Genomic DNA, 24,709 nt, shown 5'->3' on the forward strand with positions numbered 1-24,709 from the left:
AGGAGAGGATGTAGAGGATATTGATCCTCAGACCTACGAGGAGGCTATTATGAGTATAGACTCCGGGAAGTGGCAAGAAGCCATGAATTCTGAGATGGATTCTATGTACTCCAATAAGGTTTGGAACCTAGTTGATGCGCCCGAAGGTATTGTACCCATCGGTTACAAGTGGATCTTTAAGAAAAAGATCAGAGTAGATAGAAAGGTAGAGACCTAAAAAGCAAGGATAGTGGCTAAGGGGTATCGTCAAAGGCAAGGTGTTGACTATGACGAAACCTTCTCACCCAGAGCAATGCTAAAATCCATCAGAATTCTATTGGCTATTGCAGCACACTATGATTATGAGATCTAGCAGATGGATGTGAAAACTGCATTCTTCAATGGAAACCTCGAGGAGGAGGTGTATATGATGCAACCTGAGGGATTCATATCCAAGAACTGCCCAGATAAGGTGTGTAGGCTGCTTAGATCCATTTATGGATTAAAGCAAGCTTCCCGAAGTTGGAACATAAGATTTGATGAGGCAATCAGATCTTATGACTTCGTTAAGAACAAAGATGAGCCTTGTGTATACAGAAAGGTAAGTGGGAGCGCTATCACCTTTTTGGTATTATATATGGATGACATCCTGATCATTGGGAATGTCGTAGGAATGCTATCCACAGTAAAGGCTTGGTTATCTAGACACTTCTCCATGAAGGACTTAGGGGAAGCATCCTATATTTTGGGGATTAGAATCTATAGAGATAGATCTAAGAGGATGCTTGGCTTGTCCCAGTCTAGGTACATAGAAATCATTGTGAAAAGGTTTGGCATGGAAAATTCCAAGAGAGGTCTCATACCGATGAGACATGGGATATCGCTTTCTACGAGTATGTTCCCAAAGACTCCAGAAGAAAGGGTGAACATGGATATGATACCTTATGCCTCAGCAATAGGGTCTATCATGTATGCCATGCTATGTACTAGGTCTGATATAGCGTATTCTCTGAGTGTCACGAGCAGGTATCAAGCGGATCCAAGCATGGAGCACTGGAAAGCAGTAAAGTGTATCCTTAAGTACTTGAGAAGGACTAAGGATCTTTTACTAGTATATGGAGGTAATAGCATTAAGGTTGAAGGCTACACTAACTAAACTTTTCAGTCTAATGTCGATGATAGCAAGTCGAATTCAGGGTATGTGTACACCCTGAATGGAGGAGCAGTGTGCTGGAAGAGTTCTAAGCAAGATACTACTACTGACTCGACCATAGAGGCGGAGTACATTGCTGCATCAGATGCAGCAAAGGAGGGAGTCTGGTTGAAGAAATTCATCACAGATTTGGAAGTCATGCCAGGTAACGAGGAGCCGATCTCCCTATATTGCGACAATAACGGGGCGATTGCTCAAGCAAAGGAACCCAGGTCTCATCAGAAATCTAAGCATGTTCTGAGGTGGTTCCACCTTATAAGAGAGATCGTAACCCGAGGAGATGTAGTAGTGGAAAGAGTTCCATCCGAAGATAACATTGCAGATCCACTAACAAAGCCGTTGTCTCAGATTTGTTTTGAGCGTCACAGGGGTCTGATGGGGATCAGACACATATGTGATTGGCTTTAGGTTAAGTGGGAGATTACTAGTCATAGGTGCCCTACAAGACAATCACATGAGTGATGGCACGTGTGACTTGATACAAAATCTTTTTGCTTATTATATTTTGGCGTATATCACTTTATAACTATTGCATAAATGCATACATATATTGTGATGTCCTTGGATTTGTGCAATGGGAATCGGATCCTGATGAGATCACGATAGTGAGATCAATTCACCTTTAAACACATATCCTAAATAATCCCAGTCATAGGTTACTCGAGAGGGATATCATGATAACCGGACAGACTGGTGTTCTGTATACCCGTCCATATGATGGATGCAGCTGGTCTCATAGCTGCTTGTGTAGGGACACTAGGGATACAGTACAGGTGCTCATTGGAGAATGAGTTCACTGATTGATTCACTTACGGAATGCTGGATGGTTGATGATACCTTATTATCAGACAGCGATTCCGTAGTCCTAGTGGTGTATCTGGTCCTTAGACTTGAGACACCAAGGATGTCCTGTATAAGTGCTCCACCCTTTGATACCAGACTTATAGGTTTGGCTGTCCCAGATCTAGTACAACTGGCCATTGGGAGTTGTAGTCGACCTTACGAGGGCTATTGAGTGTCGATAGAGGATCATCCACTCTTGGCGTCATGAGAGGAATATCCCATGTGTTCTTGCTCAAACAAATCTCTGGCCAGGGTCATTCGGATTAAGGGAGAAAGAGTTCTCCGGGAGAATCCGATTAGAGCGAGACTCGAGAAGAAACCGTATGGGTCTGACAACACTATGCTCGATATACGGTCTTTGGGATATTAGATGGATGAGGGACTATAGGTACACAGTAACTGAGGACAGACAGGTCCAATGGATTGGATTCCCCTGTATCGTCTGGGGACTACGGCGTAGTAGCCTAGTACGTCCGTAGTCGATGAGTCGAGTGAATTATTACAGAGATAATAATTCACTGAGTTAGAAGGAGTTCTGACAGGTATGATTCACGGCCAGCTCGATATTGGGCCTAGAGGGTCACACACATATGGTATACATTACGATGAGTAGAGGTTCGGATATGAGATATCCGACGAAGCCCTTGTCTTATTGGATGCAGATCCAATACCCACTAGGGGAGGACCCATTAGGGTTTGACAGGGGACCTCTATAAATAGGAGGGATTCAGAGCCCCATAGGCTAGAGAGCTCTTGCTTGCCTTTCCTATTCTCCTCTCCCTCTCCACCTCAGAATAGGCCTGGAGTTTTGAGGAGCGCACCTCAGAATAGGCCTGGAGTTTTGAGGAGCGTCGTCGCAACCCTACTATGTGGATCACCGCTAGAGAGGAGGACGCTTGACCTCCTTCACCCTCTCCTAAGGATCTGCAAGGAAACAGGGATATACGATCTCCCTAGGTAATACAATCTACTCTATACACAATTGCTGTGTGGATCACCACTAGAGAGGAGGACGCTTGACCTCCTTCACCCTCTCCTAAGGATCTGCAAGGAAACAGGGATATACTAATCTTCGCACGATGATAAACATCTCTTTGGGAATCGGGGATTTTGTTTTCTTGTTCTTCCGCTGCGCATGTGATGTCGCCCCCAAAGATTTCCCAACATTCCCCACTTCCGATGTGGGACTAATGGGATATTACATTATCCCCAACTTAATTAGCTTTATATCCTCGTCAAGGCCCGACATAACCCAGATCGAACCCTAGCATAGTGCATATGAGGATTAACTCAGTGGTGGCTCCACATCGTGATGAGTTCTCTAACTCCATCCATGGGTAGCCCTTTCCTACTCGAGCCCTCTCACCCTGCCCAAATGCTAGGTCGACTCTGATACCTAATGTCACGACCCGAGTTTGATGAGCCAACTAGCCAATAACTCCATTTTGGTCCTTGCAACCACAGACCAAAATGCTTAAGCGGGAGGTTACGTAATACACTCATCAGACCCTTATAAGCTAATCATACACATTCCCCACTTCCGATGTGAGACTGATGGGATATTACACCGATACCCGAATTCATGGCCCGATGCCTTATGCTAATACGTCGATCGTTCCTCCAGCTCGATGTTCAATATTCTAACATATTTATTCCGACCCAATGTCTGATTTCTCCTACTTTAATCAATTTACCTTTTTTGATTGACGTTAGCCATGCGTCACTTAAACATACATTATATCACAAACACTATCAATTGGATTCATCATCAAAATCCGAGATTCAACATGCTTTGCGCTTTAGACAAAAATAAGTTTAATCATATTTCTATATGCAAAACTACACATTATATTTGGCACACACTTGAAATCACACATAAAGGCACAAGTAGAGTTAAAGAGTCTAAAATTAATCTTTTGATGTATAATTTTGAATTATTTTGAATAAAGCCAAACAAAACCATTGGCGACATGTACACCTATTTTACGAATGTCATCAATGGTTTGAAAGCTCTTAGCAAATGTTTTTTTAATCTTGAACTTATAAACAAGTTTCTAAGGTCCCTTCCAAAGATATGGGATCCAAAAGTAATTGTAATTCAAGAGGCAAAGAACTTAAATAATTTTTCACTAGAAGAACTCATCGGTTTATTAATGACCTATGAAATGATGTGCAAGGCATATGATGAACATGATGAACATGAGAATAACCTTCCAAAGAATATGAAGGATTTGATACTTAGAACAAAAGAAGACCACTCGAGCGAAAGCTGAAGTGATAATGACTTTGAACTCCTCATAAGAAAATTTAAAAAGTTTATAAAACAAGAATCTAAGAATAAAAATAAACTTAAAAAAAAAAGACTACCAAAGAAAAAGAAAGTACTCAAGGTGACTTGGAATGAATCAAGGGCATCCAAAAATGAGGAGCAAACCGATGAAGATGAAGTGACAAACTACGCTTTGATGGCTCTCAACAACAAGGTAAATAACTCAACCGAAACTCCTTTACCTTACAATGAATTGCTTGATGCATTCCATGAGTTTGATGATTTTAAATTAGTTAGTAAGAAATATAAAATTCTAAAAAAAGGTTTATGCTTTTTCCGAAAGAACCAATGACATGCCGGACAACATAGAATTTGCTTATAATCAATTATGTCTAGATTAAGTTAGTTTAGAGTCTAATTGAGTCAGTTTAGAATATAATTAGACCAACTCAATTAGAAGCAAACTAGGCCTAAAATAGTGCTATTTTGGGCTAAGAGAAAGGCCTATTCAGTGACCCAAGTTTAGGATGTATTAGGCCAAGTGAAAGGCCCAAATAGTAACCAAACAGGTGAAACCATCGTGGTATAATCTCCGAGACTATGTCAGACCAAATAATAATCTTGTGTGAACTCCTCTCAAAGATTTAAGTGTTAGTATAGTTTGAGAGAGGAGTAAGTGGGGGTGTAAAGGTTCTCTCCTAAGCTTGTAAAAGGAGAATAGTGTTGTAAGAAATAGGTTGATCTTTGCCTACTAAAGAAAGATTGTTAGTGGATGTCGATGGCTTCGATAGAAGAGGAATCAGTGGAGTGGATGTAGGTCATGACGATCGAACCACTATAACTCGGTTTGCATTTACTTCTTGCAATTTACATTTACTTGTTTCACATCCGCTACACTCTTCCGTATGCTTTCAAGTTAACATCTTCCAAAATGGGTTTAACCGTAATGAGATTTTGAACCGACATAATTTTTACCATTGCACTAATTCACCCCCCCCTCTTAGTACCGACTCGTTCCTAACAATTGGCATCAAAGCCACGTTTTTCTCATTTAGTTTAACACCCAAAGAGAAATGACTTTTTTGGGCATTCAAGAGGGTCACTCTCTCATTCATCCTCCCATGTTCAATGAGACGGACTACACATATTGGAAAACTCGAATGAGAGTTTTCTTGCTTTCGTTGAATCTCGATTTATATAATATAGTCGAATTTGATTTTCAAAAGTCTTCTCTTTCAATGAACGATTCGAATGAGTTAGAGAAGAAGACTTTCTCTTTAAATACAGAGGCTATAAATGTCTTATTTTGTGCCATAGACAAAAATGAATTCAATCGGGTTTCTACTTGCAAAACGACTTTCGATATTTGACACAATCTTGAAATCACACACGAAGGTACTAGTAGAGTTAAAGATTCAAAGATTAATATTTTGATGTATGATTTTAAGTTGTTTCGAATGGAACCAAGTGAGACTATTGGAGACATATACACCTGTTTTATGGATGTCGTCAATAGTCTAAAAGCTCTTGGTAAAAGTTTTTTGAACCTTGAACTTGTGAATAAAATTTTACAATCTCTTTCTAAAACTTGGGATCCTAAAGTAACGGCTATTTAAGAGGTTAGAGATTTGAATACTTTTTCGATTGAAGGCCTTATTGGGTCTTTGATGATCTACAAAATGACCAATGTGGCACATGACAAACTTGGAAAAAATCATCTAAAGAACAAGAAAGATTTTGCACTTAGAACAAAAGAAGATCATTCGAGCGAAAGCTCAAGTGATGGTGAACTTGAACCTCTCACAATAAAGATTAAAAAGTTTTTAAAATAAGAATCTAAAATTAAAAATAAACTTAAAAAGAATATAACTGCTTGCTATGAATGCACTTTGGGACGAAACGAGTATCTCCGAGGAGCAAACATATGAAGACGAAACGACAAACTTCGCTTTGGTAACTCTTAACAATAAGGTAAAATACTCAAACAAAACCCCCTTAATTTATTTTAAAATTATTTGATACATTTCATATGTTATTTTTAAATTAATATATAAAATATAAAATATAAATAAATAAATAATTAAAAGGGGATCATGCTTTTCTTTTTCTAGCTAATTTTGAAAATGATAATGACAATTGCATATTTTATAAAAATACAACAAAATATTAGATATAAATCTAATGCTTGTACACCTAATAAGAATAATCATATATATGTTTTTAAGAAGCAATAATATATAATCATGTTGATTTCCGTATTATTTTTTGATTTTGATTGAAGATGCCTTATGTTCAATGAAACCATGCTTGATGTTTTAATAAAATAATGTAATGATGATTTGAGATCATGCTTAATGAGTTTGTCTTTCAAAATTATGCATGACGATGGATTATCGATCTTTGCTATAATGAAAGTTCTTTTTCATTTTAAAGGATGATATATATTTTTGTTTGGCATAAAAAGACAAAGGTATACTTGTATGAAATCAAATCACTTTGATTAAAACAAAAAGGGAGAATGCATGTTTTCTTGAAAATACCTCTAAAGCTTTTCGTTTTTCAACAAGTGATTCTTAGTGATGAATCTATCTTAAGTAATCTCTTAAAAATTATCTTGATTTGATGATTTGAATTTAAATGAGCTTTATCTTGGTTTTTTGAGATTTATAACTTGAGATTTCTTATGCATGAATCAAGATATTATATCATTTGATCTTCTCTATTTCTTTTATCCATTTATAAAAGAAGAGATTTGTTGAAATAAATCATGTCTTGTGGCATTCATGAAAAATTGAGACATTATGCATGAATCGAGTTCTCATGTGAATCTATTTCCGTTGCCTTCATTGAATTTTTTGAAAAGTGATTTTGATGATTTGAATTTGAATAAAAAATTTTCAACTGAATCATGAACTTTCTTTTTGATTTCTCTACTTGAGCTATCTTTTATAAGAATTTTCTATCTTCGATTATTTCTTCTTATCATTTACTAAAACAGAGACTTATGCAAACAAACTATAACCTTGATAATGGTTTGTAATGGTTTGAAATTATGCATGTTATATGTTGAAGATTTGAAACCATATTTTGATATCATGCATACCCAAGAAATGTTGATTTGACAAATTGAATGAGTTAAAAATGAATGATAATTTTTCTCTTGATTATAACTTGTGATATTTTTTTTTTATGAATCATCATCTTGATTTCTCGATATTCGATACCATCATGATGTGAAATATCTTTGATTTGGAATGATGCATGCAATACTTATGATTTTATTATGATGATGTAAATGATGTATTGCATATGATGTGAATCATGATTAAAATTGCCTTGATTTGAATTCAAGGTTTATCTTAATTATGACATTTTGAAATAAGAATGACACTTTATCTTTGTCATAATTTATAAATTAAAATAAAGAGAAATTAATTACACCATTGTATTGTTATTCTCCTCTTTTTGCCAATGACAAAGGGGGATGAAAAAAAAATGCTAGCGTGCACATCACGAAAAAAGGCAAATTTGCTAGCTTGCTCATCTCAAAAGAGAAGCAAGAAGAGCTATCTTGTAAATCTCAAGAGAAGTAATGTTTGCTAAGTTACACATTTCAAGAAGATGCAAAATATTCTATCTTGCATACTCTAAAATGATATAAATTTGCTAGCATACATGTTCTCATATGATATAACACTCACTAAATTTGCTAGGAGAAAAACTTGCAAGGAAGCAAGATTGCTAACTTGCATACTTCAAGAAGCAAAAGTTGCCTTCTTGAACATCTCAAATATTGCTAGCTTATTTTTTAAAATGTTATAAAAATTTGCTAGCTTGCATGATGTAGAACTTGCTATCTTGAACATCACTAAGAATTGCTAACTTGCAATCTCAAGAAAAGCAAAAGTGCTATCTTGCCTATCTCAAGAAGCAAAACATGCTAAGTTGCACATATAACAAAATTTACAAATTTGCAAAACTCAAAATTATTGCTAGCTTGCATGATGATAAAACTTGAGAGTATACTTATAATGCAATGATTTTAAACTTGCTAAATGTACTTTTCCTTTTTGTTGATGATAAAGGGAGAGAAGTTATGATAATAATCATGCATGGAATGATGTATTGTAAATTTGATTTTGCATGATTTTATGATGACGTGTTACTTGGACTCAAAATTAAATTTACTTTGACTTGAATTCAGCTTGAATTCAAGGTTCTATCAAAATGGTATATTGATAGGGGGAGTTAAGGTTAACTCCATTATCAATTGATTGTCATTATTAAAAATGGAGAGATTGTTGAATCTCGGATTTTGATGATAAAACCAATTGATAGTGTTTGTGATCTAATGTGTGTTTAAGTGACGCAAGGCTAACGTCAATCAGAAAAGTAAAATTGATTAATGCAGGAAGAATCAGACATTGGGCTGAAGCAAACATATCAGAAGATTAGACGTCGGGCCAGAGGAACGGTTGATGTATCAATATAAGGCTTCGGGCCATGAATTCGGGTATCGGGCTAAGAAGATCAGACATTACGCCAAGAAGATCAGATGTTGCGAGAAGACAGTATGCCGATTGGGCAATACACTGAAGGAGAGGATGATGCATCGAAGGATCAGACAAAGTATTGGAAGAATCAATGATATGTCGAACAATATAGGATTCACTTGTAATCAATTATATCTAGATTGAGTTAGTTTAGAGTATAATTGAGTCGATTTAGAATGTAATTAGACTAACTCAATTAGGGGCCAACTAGGCCCAAAATAGTATTGTATTGGGCCAAGAGAAAGGCTCATTCAGTGACGTAAGTTTGGGATGTGTCGAGCCAAGTGAAAGGCCCAAATAGTAACCAAACAGGTGAAACCATTATGGCATAGTCTTTGAGACTATATCAGGCAGTGGTACCGCCCAGACATAGTCTCCGAGAGATTGTCAGGTGGTGGTACCACCTAGTGTTAGTACTATAGGCGATAGTACTGCCCATACCCGGGAAACCCGGGATGAGACATTTTTAGGCTCCAAGTTTGAATCAACTTGAAGCCTATAAATACCCCTCTCATCCCAAGTTAACATACACAAGAATTGAGAGTGAAAAAGATTGAAAATGCTGCTATAATCTTGCGTGAACCCCTCTCAAAGATTTAAGTGTTAGTATAGTTTGATAGAGGAGTAAGTGGGGGTGTAAAGGTTCTCAACTAAGCCTGCAAAAGGAGAATAGAGTTATAAGAAAGAGGTTGATCTTCGCCTATTAAAGGAAAATGGTTAGTGGATGTCGGTGGCCTCGACGAAAGAGGAATCGGTGGAGTGAATATAGGTCATGATGATCAAACCACTATAACTCAGTTTATATTTACTTCTTGTAATTTACATTTACTGCAAACTGCTCTTCTTTACTTGCTTTACATCCACTACACTCTTTCGTATGCTTTCAAGTTAACATCTTCCGAAACGGGTTTAATCGCAATGAGATTTTGAACCGACATAATTTTTACCGCTGCTCTAATTCACACCTCCCTCTTAGTGCCAACTCGTTCCTAACAAAGCAAAGCATTCATAGTTTTAACATTTGACGAAAATAATTTTTTCTTAAAATCACTCCATTCATTCATAGGTTTAGAGGGTTTTTAAAAATCATATTTGACAATATTCTATAAATCAAGATTCATCGAAAGCAAGAAATCTCTCATTCGTGTTTTCAAATATGTGTAGTTCGTCCTATTGAACATAGGATGACAAGTGATAGAGTATCTCTCTAGATTTCCGATAAAAGCCATTCTCTAGGGTATTAACCAATCGAGAAAAACTTGGCTATTATATCAACTATTAGGACCGTTTCGACACTAACAGGGAGGGGAGAATTAGTGCTTTCGTAAAATTACTTCGATTCAAAAATCTCATTCGATAAACCTCATATTGGAAAGATGAGTTTACCTTGAAACATTTGTAAAAGTAGTGAGCAAGTAAATTACTTTGCAATATGAATGAAAAGTAGAAAGTAAATGCAAACCAAGTTTATAGTGGTTTGGTTGTCGTGACCTACGTCTGCTCTCGATTCCTCTTCCGTCGAGGCAACCGTCATTCACTATTGATCTTCTTTCAATGGGTAAGGATCAACTATACTCTTACAACTCTTTCTCCTTTTAACAAGCTTAGGAGAGAACCTTTATAACTCTCTTTTACAATAGACCTCACTCCTCCCTTTAGAAGACATTTTAAACCTAGGAGGAAGAGACTCAATACTTCAAGAGAAGAGAGTTTACACCTTTTTTCTCAAGTATATTTTCCCCCTTTTCTACTCTATTTCTTATTGCCTTAAGCAGAAAAAAGTAGGGTATTTATAGACCCCAAATAGTTTAAAAAATAGAGCCAAAATGTATCATATCCCTAATTTCAAGGGTATTGTGGTACCATCGCTAGTATTGGGCAGTACTACCGCTTGCACCCCTAACAACTAGTGGTACTACCGCCTAGTCTGGGTGGTACTATCACCTACCAGACTGATACTAGGTGATACCACTACCCAATCTGGTGGTACCACTGTCTAACATAGTTTGGAAGGCTATGTTTGGGTGGTACCACCACCTTGTAGGGAAATTTAGGGGCGATATCACATATGTAGCGGAAGAACAAAAAACAAAAATCCTAAATTTTTCAAAAAAGTGTTCATTGTCATAGGAAGATTGGTGTGCAAAAATCACGAAATTGAAAACCACGTGTGAGATAGTTGTGTTACCTAGGGAGATCGTATATCCCTGAATTTCTACAGATCAATCGGAAATGATAAAAGAGGTCAAGTGTCCTCTTCTCTAGTAGTGATCTACACAATAGGGCTATGATGATGCTCCTCAAATCACTACCTAAATCTTTACACTTGCTATCTTTGGAGAAGGGGAGAGGAGACTCGGAGGTGGCAACTAAGAAGCCTCTAGCCTATGCTGGTCATAGGTGCCCTGCAAGCCAATCACATGAGTGATGGCATATGTGATATGATATGCATTCTTTCTGCTTATTATATTATTTGGTATTTTATCACTTTATATTGCCTATTGCATTAATATATTGTGATGTACATGGATCTATGCAATGGGAATCGAATCGTGATGAGATCATGATAATGAGACCGATTCGTCTTTAAATATAGATCCTAAATAATCTCGGTCATATGTTGCTCGAGAAGGATATCGAGATAACCAGATAGAGTAGTGTACTATATACCCATACATATGATGGAGTTGGCTGATCTCAAAGCTACTCGTGTGGGAATACTAGGGCTACAGTGCAAGTGCTCATTAAAGAATGAGTTTACTTATTGATCCGCTCACGGAATGCTGGATGGTTCATGATGCCTTATTGTTAGATCGTGATTCCATAGTCTCAGTGATGTATTTGATCCTTAGACTTGAGACACCAAAGATATCTTGTATGAGTACTTCACTTTTTGATACTAGATTTATAGGTCTAGAGGTTCTAGATCTAGCACAACCAGTCATCGGAAGTGGTAGCCAACCTTACGAGGGCTATTAAGTGTCGATAGAGGATCATCAGCTCTCGTATTATGAGAGGAATATCTCATGTGTTCTTGCTCAGCAAATCCCTAGCTAGGGTCATTCGGATTGAGAGAGAAAGAGTTCTCGAATCCGATTAGAGCAATACTCGAGTAGAAACTATTTTGGTCTGACAATACCATGTCGGGTATATAATGTTAGGATCAAGAGCGCACTAAGAGGGGGGAGGGGGGGGGGGAATTAGTGTAGCGAAAAACTTTCATCGGTTAAAACTTGATTTCGCCAAAAACTATTTAAGAAATATCTTTAAATTGAGAGTGTGCGGAAGTGTAGTTGATGTAAAACAATTAAGGCAGTTTGCAGTTAAGATAAATAGTAGAAAGTAAATGCAAACCGAGATTTAGAGTGGTTCGGTCAATCTTGACTTACATCCACATTTGGCTTCCTCCTCTAACGAGGTCACCAACATCCACTAGAGGCCTTCCTTCAATAGGCGAAGGCCAACCACCCTTTTACTGCTTTTCCCCTTTTGATGGGCTTAAGAGACAACCCTTATAAGTTTTCACTCCTCTCTTGAATGATCAACACTTAGAAAAAAAGATGGAGAAGAACTCTAGCGTTTACAATACTTTTAAGCCTTCAAATACTCAGAATTAAATTAAGCTTTCAGTTCCCTTTCATGCAGGAAAGGGTGGGGTTTATATAGGCTCTAATCAGTTTGAAATTGGAGCTCAAAAGTATCCAATCTCGGATTTCCGAGGTCCTGATGGTACCACGGCATAACTGGGCAGTACTACCACCTGTCATCTGTCACTGAGTGGTACTACCGCTCAGTTTGGGCGTTACTACCACCTAATAGTGCTCGAAGACCGAGCTCAAGTAGTACCACCGCCTAACAGGGGCGGTACTACCACCCAGAACTCTTGGGAGACCGAGTCTCCTTGGCGATGCCACCGCTAGCCAAGAATTCCAGGTCCAAATGGGCTATTCCATTCGGCCCAATTTGAGTCTATTAAGGGCCCAATTGGCCCCCGATTAAGTTAGTGGGATCACCTCCTAATCCTAACTTAATCTACCTACTAACTATGACAATTAAGACATCATTACTGCAATTCGTGTTCCGGTGCGTCAATCGCTTCTTCCAGCGAGCTTCTAGCGAACTTCCGGCGAACATCCGACGAACCCTCAGTGATGCTCCAGTGGACTCCCGGCAAGCTCTTGGACTTCACGACAATCTTCTTGGCGAGTTCCGACGAGCTTCTTTAACAAGCTATTGGACTTCTTGAATTGTTCTTGCAAAACTTCCGATGAACGTTCGAACTTCCAACGAACTCTCGAACTCCTAATGTGATCCTGGTCTTGACTCCGGCTCAACACCTGCTGCATGTCTTACTGCCATCGTAGTTAATCCTGCACACTTATCTCAACATATAGATTAGATAAACAAATGATAATTGACTTCATCATCAAAATCCGAGATTCAATAATCTCCCCCTTTTTTATGATGACAATCAATTGATGATGGAGTTAATCTTAACTCCCCCTATCTATATGCCATATTTGAGAAAAGTCATTCTTGAGTTCAAAGCCTTTGAATTCAAGAGACATATTGATAAGTTAATTTTATTTAAACTTATCAAATCTCTCATCATGATTCCTATCATGATATAGCAATTTTGAAAATGATGTCAAGGCATGACATCCATTTTCAAGTCTTATATTTCAAACATGAAGGATAGCAATCAAAGCAAATCATCATATGGTAAGATATCAACAATATAAAATTACAATGTAAGCTCTAGATATCTTAACATAATGCAAACATTTCAAGTGTATAGCAATTCATTCTATCATCAATTTACCACATATTTCTCCCCCTTTGTCATCAACAAAAAGGAGAGTGATTTAAGCATATTTCAAGTGTGGTAAAAATTCATGTCATAAAAAGATTCATGTCATTTTTCAACAATAAGTGATAAAATACCATTCATACAACTTATTTTTCAAGCAATCATGACATGGTATTATTCAAAAGTCCATTAAGGAGATAGCTTTCATTACTACTTCCCTTTTTATTTGTTATTAACGTTATGCATAAAGGAGGAAAGCTATTAAGTTTAAAAACGATAAGAGATTAAATTATACTTCATTCTTACAAGGATCAAGATATACATATAAAATTAAATCCTTGCAAGTGTCCATCTAAAAAAAATCTTCCTTCATCAAGAAGGAATTTATATGAAAGAATGGTTACATCAAATCCATTTCTCAAAAAAAAATTTACAAAAGACAAGTCCATGAGAGATGCATTTATCAATTAATTTCATATATCAAAAATCATTTAGTGATGGAGCATGGATATATAATAAATTCGATATAGTATAGGTTCATGAATGCTCCATTCAAGAAATACCTTAAATCCGGAAGAGAAATACACCAAAATCATGCATTCGGACAAAGTTTTGTTATAGCTTTTCAATTACAATCATGAAGGTAAACATGTTCATCATCATGGAAATTTTTAGCATCAAGGCACAAAAATTCCAACATTAAAGTAAACATGTTATTGAAGCACACAATCTTAAGTAGAATTCCTATCATGAAATTTTCAGCACTGAATCAAGAAAGTCTGAAAATGAAATAAATTCATGTATTCGGATAATGTTTTGTCATAGCTTTTCAATCACAATTATGAAGCAAAATTATTAATGCTTTGTAGTACTCAAAGATTAAGAATTCAATGTATGAATGAACCTTCTCAAGGAAACTTATAGCACCAAGGCACATAATTTTCAATACAGAATTTAAGTGAATGATCAAAGAATCAAGAAAGTCCAAAAATGAGATTTAATAAATTCATGCATTCGGACAAGTCAACATTCATAATTCTCTTCTAATAAAATCAAATTGTTCTTCACTTAAAGGTTTTATAAAAATATTGGCCAATTAATGTTTTGTATCAATAAACTCTAGGATTATATCATGATTAGTGACATGATCTCATATAAAGTGATGCCTAATGTCAATATGTTTTGTTCTAGAGTGTTGAATGACATTTTTTGTTAAACATATTGCACTTGTGTTATCACATTTAATGGAAATATTTTTAAGATGAATTTTATAATCTTCTAAGGTATTTTTCATCTATACAACTTGTGCACATCATGCACTAGCTGCAATATACTCAACTTCGGTTGTTGATAATGCAACCAAGTTTTGTTTCTTGGATGACCAGGAAACAAGGGCATGTCCTAAAAATTGACATGTTCCTGATATGCTTTTTCTATCTAGTCTACATTCAGCAAACTCCGTATCAACATAAGTAATTAACTCAAAATTCTCGGATTTTGGATACCATAATCCTAGATTTGTGATTCCTTTAAGACATCTAAGTATTTTTTTAACTGCTTTGAGATAAGATATCTTAGGATTAAATTGAAACCTAGCACAAAGTCCTACACTAAACATGATATACAGTCTAGTTACAGTGAGGTAAAGTAAACTTTCTATCACACCCTTATAAGTTTTTTGATCAAAGCTTTCTCCACTTTTATCAATTTCTAACTTAGTGGAGGTGCTCATAGGAGTGTTGATAGCTTTTGAGCTATTCATATTAAATATTTTTAGCAAATCTAAAGCGTACTTTATTTGACTAATAAATGTGCCATTACTTAGTTATTTGATTTGTAAACCTAAAAAGAAGGTTAATTCTCCCATCAAACTCATTTCAAATTCAAGACTCATACTTTTAGCAAAAGATTCACAAAGAGATTCATTCATGGAACCGAAGATAATATTATGAATATAAATTTAAACAATGAGAAAATTATTTTTAAAATTTTTGATAAATAATATAGTATTGACCTTGCCTTTAGAGAAATTATTTTCAATAAGAAATAAACTAAGTCTCTCATACCAGGCTCTTAGGGCTTATTTTAAACCATAGAGAGCTTTAGTTAATTTAAACACATGATTAGGGAAACTATTATTCTCAAATCTGAGAGGTTATTCAACATAAACTTCTTTAGAAATAAAGGCATTTAGAAAAGCACTTTTAACATCTATTTGAAACAACTTAAAATTATTACTACTAGCATAGGCAAGGAGCATCCTTATGACTTCTAATCGAGCCACAGGAGCGAATGTTTCTTCGTAATCGATACCTTCTTCTTGGTTGAAACCTTTGGCCACTAATCTAGCCTTATTTCTAACCACGATACTAGATTCATTTTGCTTGTTTCTAAAGATCCATTTAATACTAATAACTAAATGGTCATTTGGCCCAGGAACAAGCTTCCATACATCATTTCTCTCACATTGATTTAACTCATCTTGCATTGCGATGATCCATGAATCATCTTTCATGGCTTCGTCAATACATTTAGGTTCAATTTGGGAGAAAACATGTTTGAGCCCCTTTAGATGTGTCTCCTATGATTAGCTCCTTAGGATGAGCATCTACATACTTCCAATCCTTGGGTAAGGATGTTTCAGAAGTGGATACATCTAAGTTGCTAGTTGGAGAAGGTGTTTCATTTAAATTCAAGGTGTCAAAGTTAACATCATCATCAAAATTATTTTTCTTAATTTTAGAAATCTCATTAAAAATAATATGAATGGATTATTTTATAATTAATGTTCTTTTATTGAAGATATGAAATGCTTTAGAAATCAAAGAATAGCCAAGAAAAATTCCTTCATTGGATTTTGCATTAAATTTTCCTAAGGCATCTTTTTCATTCAAGATAAAACACTTACACCCAAAAACTTTAAAATATGAAACATTAGGTTTTTTGTTATTCCATAACTCATAAGGAGTTTTGGTGAGTAAGGGTCTTATTAGAACTCTATTCATGACATAGCAAGCCGCGTTTACAGCTTCGACCCAAAAATATTTGGGTAGACTATGTTCATTCAACATGGTTCTTATCATTTCTTATAAATTTATATTCTTTCTTTTTACTACTCCATTTTGTTGAGGATTTCTTGGAATAGAGAAGTTGTGATTGTATCCATTAGATTCATAAAATTCTTGGAAATCATAGTTTTGAAATTCACTACCGTGATCACTTCGAATTGATGAAATAATAAAACCCTTTTCATTTTGAACAAGTATACAAAACTTAGTGAAATATCTAAAGCATTCACTTTTATGTTGCAAGAAATAAGTCCATGTATATGTTGGGAAATCAATGGGGGCGACATCACATGTGTAGTGGAAGAACAAGAAAACAAAATCCCCGATTCCCAAAAAGATGTTCGTCGTCGTGCGAAGATTGGTGCGAAAAATCCGCGAAACATAAAACTGCGTATAGAGATTGTGTTACCTAGGGAGATCGTATATCCCTGTTTCCTTGCAGATCCTTAGGAGAGGGTGAAGGAGGTCAAGCGTCCTCCTCTCTAGCGGTGATCCACACAGCAGGGTTGCGACGACGCTCCTCAAAACTCCAGGCCTACTCTGAGGTGGAGAGGGAGAGGAGAATAGGAAAGGCAAGCAAAGACTCTAGCCTATGAGGCTGTGAATCCCTCCTATTTATAGAGATCCCGTGTCAAACCCTAATGGGTCCTTCCCTAGTGGGTATTGGATCTGCATCCAATAAGACAAGGGCTCCGTCGGATATCTCATATTCGAACCTCTACTCATCGCAATGCCTACCATATGTGTGTGACCCTCTAGGCCCAATATCGAGCTGGCCGTGAGTCATACCTGTCAGAACTCCTTCTAACTCAGTGAATTATTATCTCTGTAATAATTCACTCGACTCATCGACTACGGACGTACTAGGCCACTACGCCGTAGTCCCCAGACGATACAGGGGAATCCAATCCATTGGACCTGTCTGTCCTCAGTTACCATGTACCTATAGTCCCTCATCCATCTAATATCCCAGAGACTGTATATCGAGCATGGTGCTGTCAGACCCATACGGTTTCTACTCGAGTCTCGCTCTAATCGGATTCTCCCTGAGAACTCTTTCTCTCTCAACCCGAATGACCCTGGCCAGGGATTTGTCTGAGCAAGAACACATAGGATATTCCTCTCATGACGCCGAGAGTGGATGATCCTCTATCGACACTCAATAGCCCTCGTAAGGTCGACTACCACTCCCAATGACCAGTTGTACTAGATTTGGAGACAGCCAAACCTATAAGTCTGGTATCAAAGAGTGGAGCACTCATACAGGACATTCTTGGTGTCTCAAGTCTAGGGACCAGATACACCACTAGGACTACGGAATCACTGTTTGACAATAAGGCATCATCAACCATCCAGCATTCCGTAAGCGGATCAATCAGTGAACTCATTCTCCAATGAGCACCTGTACTATATCCCTAGTGTCCCTACACGAGCAGCTATGAGACCAGCTGCATCCATCATATGAACGGGTATACAGCACACCAGTCTATCCGGTTATCACGATGTCCCTCTCGAGTAACCTATGACTGGGATTATTTAGGATATGTGTTTAAAGGTGAATCGATCTCATTATCGTGATCTCATCACGATCCGATTCCCATTGCACAAATCCAAGGACATCACAATATATATATGCATTTATGCAATAGTTATAAAGTGATATACGCCAAAATATAATAAGCAAAAAGATTCTGTATCAAGTCACACGTGCCATCACTTACGTGATTGGCTTACTGGGCACCTATGACTAGCAGTATATCTACTATAATTATCTACAATAACAAGAGCGTATCTGCTACCTCCTAGGCTTGATTTAGAGATTGGTCCGAATAAGTCCATATATATCAATTACAAAGGTCTATAGGTGCTTATTTGATTCTTAGGTTTGAAGCTACCTTTTGTTTGTTTTCCTAATTGACAAGCATCACACATAATATCTTTAATGAACTTGATATGAGGAATTCCTCTTACAAGTCCTTTGGATGAAATTTGGGTGATTAGTTCATGCTAGCATGACCTAATCTCCTATGCCAAAGCCAATCATCGTCATTCAAAATCGAAAAACACATTTCATTGCAAAGATCATTGATATCAATAGTGTATATGTTATTTTGTTTTAAAGCAATCATAAATGTGTTCTTGTGTGGCTTTTCAATAATGCAAGCATTAGATTCAAATTTAACAATATATCCTCTATCACATAATTGACTAATGCTTAAGAGGTTATGTTTTAAACTATCAATTAACAAAACATCTTTAATAAAAAAGTTGGATTTGTTACCTATGGTTCCTTTGCCAATGATTTTGCCCTTATTGTTGTCTCCGAATGTGACAGCCTTCATCTATGCTAGTGAGCTTAGAGAATTGAGATGGATCTCCGGTCATATACCTTAAGCATCTACTATCAAGGTACCATCTCTTGCTCCTAGCTTGTGGTGATATATGTTTCTACAAAAAAAAAAATTTTTTAGCTACCCATTTGACCTTTGGTGCCTCAAAAACCGATCTAAATCGCTTATCATGTTGCATAGAGTTCTTAATGGTTCCTTTTGGAACCCAAATCAATTTGTTTGGACTAACTTTCTTGAATGGACAATGATAAGTTCTATGTCCATGTTTGCAATAAAAGTTGCATTTGTTTTGGTATGAAATATGCAAGATAAGGCCTTTAATGAAAGTGGTTGGATTTTGGTGAGAGCTTCTCATAAATCCGATTCCACTTCTTTTATGAACGTGATCTTTATTGGTAAGGATCATGTTTAAGGACTTGCTACCAATCTCAAATTGCTTCAAGGTGTCCTTAAGTAGCAAGTTCTCTTTTTGAAGTATTTCTAAGTTATGACATTTCGTACATGGAGCTAAACTATCCTTATGCTCATTTTTTAATTTATCAAAATTACTAACAAGAGTATCATGCTCCTTTTTTAACAATTTATATTTTCTACTAATTATTTTGCATTCATCAAATAAATCATGAAAAGCATTTAATAATTCATCGAATGATATATCTGCATTAATTAAATTTTTTACCTCCTCTCCAATGGCCATTAGTGTATAATTAGCAACTTACTCGATGTTGGATTCCTCTTCTTCGGATGCGCTTGAGTCATCTCATGTTGCTTTGAGCACATTCTTCTTTGGTGTTCTCTTCTTGGCTTGGGGATATTCACTTTTATAGTGTCTCGGCTTCTTGCATTCTTAGCAAATTACTTGGTCTTTCTTGGGTTCAAATTTACTTTTATTATCATTTTTAAATTTGTTTCTTTTAATGAATTTTTTGAATTTTCTTGTTAAAAGTTCTAAGTCATCATCAAAGTCCTCATCACTTGAGTTTTCTCTCAAGTGGTCTTCTTGAGTTCTAAGTGCTATATCCTTCTTGTTCTTTGGAAGGGTGTCCTCATGCTCTTTATAAGTTTTGTAAGTCATTTCATAGGTCATTAGTGACCTGATTAATTCTTCAAGAGGGAAGTTATTTAAATCTTTAGCCTATTGAATGACCGTGACTTTAGGGTCCCAACTCTTTGGAAGGGATCTTAGATTTTTATTAACGTGCTCGAAATCTGAAAAACTTTTACTAGGTCCTTTTAGACCATTGACGACATTCGTAAAACGGGTGTACATGTCTCCTATGGTCTCACTCGGTTTTATTCAAAAAAAGTTCATAAGAATATACTAAAAGATTGATTTTTGACTCTTTCACTCTACTCGTGCCTTTGTGAGTCACTTCGAGTGTATGCTAAATATCAAATACAGTTTCACAAATCGAAACACGATTGAACTCATTTTTATCTAGTGCACAAAATAAGGCATTCACAGCCTTTGCATTTAGAGTGAAAGTCTTCTTCTCCAATTTATTCCAAACGATCATTGAAAGAGAAGACTTTGAAAATCCACTTTCTACAATATTCCAAAGCTCAAAATCCATGGAAATAAGGAAGATCCTCATTCGAGTCTTCCAATATGTGTAATCCATCCCATTGAACATGGGCGGATGTGTAATAGAGTGACTCTCTTGGTTCCCCGTAAATGTCATTGCTCTTGGGTTTTAATCCAATTGAGATTGAACCCACTTTGATACCAATTGTTAGGATCAAGAGCGCACTGAGAGGGGGGGGGAGGGGGGGGTTGGGGGGGTAAATTAGTGCAGCGAAAAACTTTCGTCGGTTAAAATCTGATTTTGTCAAAAACCATTTCGGAAATTTTATTAAATTGAGAGTGTATGGAAGTGTAGTTGATGTACCAATTGTTAGGATCAAGAGTGGCACTAAGAAGGGAGGGAGATTGAATTAGTGCAGTAGAAAAATCATCGATTTTATAAGATATTTGTTCGTTAGAAACCAATTTCAGAAAGTGCTTAACTTTAGAGTAAATGAACCAGCAGTTAACTTAGAAAGTAATAGAAGTAGTAAAAAGCAGAATGGAAATGAGCTCACTAGAATTTATAGTTGTTTGGTCATTGTGACCTACATCCACTTCCGATTCCTCCTCTATCGAGGTCACCGGCATCTACTAATGGTCTTCCTTCAATGGGCAAAGACCAACCATCCTCTTCATTCTTTCTCCTTTTCATGGGTTTAGGAGATAACCTTTACAAGGCTTACACCTCTCTTGAATAATCACAATACTAGAAAGGGAGGAGGACTTTTAGCACTTTTACAACACTTTTAATACCCTAAGACTTCAAGATATTTTTCACACTTTCATGCCCTTTCATGTAGAAAAGAGTGGGGTATTTATAGGCTCCAATGGCTTCAAAATTGGAGCCAAAAAGTGTCTCATCCTAGATTTTATGGGTACTTACGGTATCACCTCAATTATTGGGTAGTACTACCACTTGTAAATTGACACTGGGTAGTACCACTGCTTAGTTTGAGCAGTATGATTGCTTGATAGAGCTCAGAGAATGAGCTCTAGTAGTACCACTATCTGACAGGGGCGGTACCACTGCTTGATAATATTAACTACTGGTGGTACCACCGCCCAGACCACCTGAGAGACTAAGTCACCAGGCTGTCACGGACTTAGCTAGTTTTGCCTAAGTCGTGTGGCACCCTTGCGTGTCTGTCCACAAAGGTCAGCCTCCCCGAAGCCTCCCATGTCCCTTAGGACCTACAAAAAAGAGAATATGTTAGAGAAAATACCTTATTCGGGATCCACAAGCAAATATTTCTGAAAACACTTCATAGACAATGTAAATTATAAATAGACTTTACAAACTTTGAATAGTTGCACAACAAAAAGTCAAAATGGTCTATTATAGACCGAAAATCTCTCACAAGTGTCCACATGACACAATCTTTATTTATAAGCCTAAAGCGGCCACCAAACCCAACTAAAATGGGACTATTAAGCCTTCGGTCATATCTTTATATGCTATGCAAAGTATAAACATACCAAAAGATATGGACATACATAAGCATTACATCAAATATCCTATTTAGAAGTTTGTCCATGATATTCTCCCCCACTTATTCCTTCGACGTTCTCATTGAAGCCTTTGTTGACACTACAACTCCTCATCTTTTTTGAGTCTTCAATCTTTTGCTCCAGTTGTAATGTGCCTCTTGGCTCCCAACTGCTCTCCGTTGCTGTTTTTGAGTAGTCAAACCTTTCGATCCACCATACTACTTCAACTCACCAATGACTCTGACTCTAGTGTGGGGTTGGCTGAGTTGTGTTGATCCTTATTGGTTCCTGCAGATCCTCTAGATGAAGGAAAAGGCCATTTTTACTATGCGCTAGTCTCTCAAATGTCTCATGCTGCTTGAACTAGGTGGATGCTTATTTGAGCTTTAATGAGCATCGCCTCGCAATCTTCTGAAGTTTTGGGTCCTTCCTCCACAAAATTTGCTCATTAACTCTTCTTTCACTTAGTTGTCACTTCCAAGTAGATTCGTATCACTTTCGCTTTCAATTGGTATTTCGTTGGGAAATGAAGCGGACAATCTAGTCTCAATAGCACTGATCACCGTTGGTGAGGATTTGACAACTATTGTCTTCTATTATCTTTGAAGGGTCTATGAACCTGTGTAGAGCTCCTCTTCTAGATAGATAAGAGAATTGGGGTACTCGGTTTCGCCCATTCTCTTAAGAGCTAAGTAGGCAAATGTTACTTGACTTCACCGGCCTCCTCGAGGATGTACTCCATGCATCGAGCTAGTTATTGGCCTTCGCCTGTTCTTTGCTCACACTTTTGAAGCACTTGAAGTGTTTGCACTCCTTGTGTTAAGTTAGTTACTATGATTCACCTTCTCAATGCCATCGAACTTCTGGAATGTAGGAAGTTTTCACCCCAACTTGGAGTAATTCTCTAATAGATTTGGTTGCCTTTGGGATTGTACTATCTTCTCTATCAACCCTGCTGCCTACTCTATTGAGTAGCAAAGGTATAGCATTGCATACTGCCTACTTCGTTCCTTGGTTGTGCACTCTTGCTTGACCCGAAGTCCTTCACTTTCGGCTATCTTGATAAGATGCTCGTTGACACCGGTCTTACGAAGTTTCTTGACCTTTTCCCTTCAACCTTGTCTTAGTACTTGGAGTTTGCCTTTGCATTCTCCATCTCCTCAGCCCCTTTCACGACCAAGCGCTCTCCTTCCATGAGAGCAAGGGATCAATGACTTTCACGGAAGTCCCGCCTATCCGGTACCATGGCGCTACCATGCCCATGACCCTACTATCCGTCACCTCGCATCTGTATCCCTTTTCTTTACGATCAGCAAATATGTCTCTGTGGCACTCCTCCGAGTCCACCTCCATTCTAACTGATGCTTGATTTTGGGTAGCTAAGTTCCTTTGGACTCATCGTCGCTTCCTTGCCCCTTTCGACCCTCTGCTCTAACACCTCTGTGTTCTCCAAGCAGCTCCCTTTGGTCGATGAAAAGATAGATTGTAACTCCCATGCATGGCCTCTGCCATCACGTTATAGGATTTACACCGATTCTATTCTCCTTAGCTTCCTTGGTAGCAATGTTCGTTTACTCGACCTTGTCCTCTGACTTGTCAGGCTTCCTTAAGCGAATATAAGCTCTGGAGCAGTCCAACTCTCCAATTGCTTCGATCATACCATTGTATGATCAAGTCCCTCCCATGAGACTCACTGGTACTTGTATTCAAACTTTTCTCTTGGTGGAACATAGCCCCTATATGCTGATGACCAAGACTTTTATCTGATGCAAAATTTGATGCACGCACGGAAGACCCGCCTCTACGGTACCATGGCCTTCACTCCTTAAATTCATAGCCCTTCTTGCCGTCGTGTTGTTCACCAAAGTGGAGCTTTCAATAGCTCCTAATCATACCTCTATATGATCTACTCCCTCACAGGATTCATTCATATGTATCGCATTATCACGAACTATTCCACCATGATCCACTGTACTATGTCGCCTCCTTGTGACATCTCCATTGCATTCTGATCCTTATGGGATGAACTCAAATTGTGATCCCTCCATGTGTGGCCTCTGCCAATACATTACAGGGTCTCTTCCACCTTCGATTTTGTTCGCTCCTTTACTAATCGACCTTCATCCACCCACTCTTGGGTCACACCTAGATGAAGCACCACTCTAGGACAGTTCATCGCCTAGTAACTCCCAAAGTCCTCCGACTTCACTGGAATTAGTACACCATTGTTTGGATCCTAGGCCTCTACCCTTACCAGCACAATCTTCGCTGTGCACCGCTTCCTTCATGATAACTTGAATGGCAACACTGTGGCATATTCTTGAAGAGTACCTACCTCCATGTCCTCTTTCCCCGTGCCAAGGCATTCTGAACCCAACTTCACTTTCGCAAGTTGAGTCGCCACAGTTCCTTTATCAAATGTTTCTCCGAGATAAGGTGCATATGCCCAGAAGCTCCCTTCGTCTTTGGCACCATACAAGATGAGTTTGCTCTATTAGAATGAAGGATCTATGGAACAACATGATCTTGCTCTTGCCTTTGCAAGAGTTCTTGTCCTTGATATCTGTC

The sequence above is a fragment of the Musa acuminata genome, chromosome BXJ1-9, assembly GCF_036884655.1.
Source record: "Musa acuminata AAA Group cultivar baxijiao chromosome BXJ1-9, Cavendish_Baxijiao_AAA, whole genome shotgun sequence".
NCBI lineage: Eukaryota > Viridiplantae > Streptophyta > Magnoliopsida > Zingiberales > Musaceae > Musa > Musa acuminata.